Source organism: Myotis davidii, unplaced genomic scaffold (genome assembly GCF_000327345.1).
Source record: "Myotis davidii unplaced genomic scaffold, ASM32734v1 scaffold1471, whole genome shotgun sequence".
NCBI classification, from domain to species: Eukaryota; Metazoa; Chordata; class Mammalia; order Chiroptera; family Vespertilionidae; genus Myotis; species Myotis davidii.
In genome coordinates, this window is record NW_006284003.1 from 589,474 (window position 1) to 590,128 (window position 655).

The following is a 655-nucleotide window of genomic DNA, read 5'->3' on the forward strand; positions in this document are numbered from 1 at the left end:
CAGTGTTTCTCCCACTCGGCTGTCCCCGCGGCTTAAAGAGTCCGCAACGAGCACCGAAAGCTCTCTTCCAGGGCGGCTTTTCGTGTGTGTGTGTGTGTGTGTGTGTGGGAGGGTGCGGGACTTACCAAAAGGGCGGAAAGATCTATTTTGGAAAAAAAAAACCCCAAAACACAAAAACACAAAACCCCCCAAACAACTATGGTTTTGTTGCACTGGTATGAAACCTTAAACAAATGAGAGAGAGAGAGAGAGAGAGAGAGAGAGAGAGAGGGAGATCTCCAGTCCCAGGGATTTACCTCTGGCAATTCCTACAGTTCCAACCCCCTCCAGCTTCAGCTCCAGATCTGTGTGAGGAGGAGGAAGGTGGGGGGCGGGGGTGTGGAGAGGCTGGTGCAAAAGGAATGCGCGTTTGCAGGAGGAGGAGTAAAGCGATGATTGTGTAATTAAATAATAAAACAATCCTTAAGTCTGATTTGGAGAGAGCTCGAGCGGGGTCCAGAGGGTGGAACCGGTGAATTTTTCAACTTCCAAGTTTTGCAAGGAAAGAAAGCGAGAGAGGGAGGGGGGGAGAGAAAGAGCCCAGAGCAGAAAAGAGAGGAGTTTGGAGCCGAGCGGGAGAGCGGGATTTATCGTTTGGGATTTTTCAGGAGCTCGT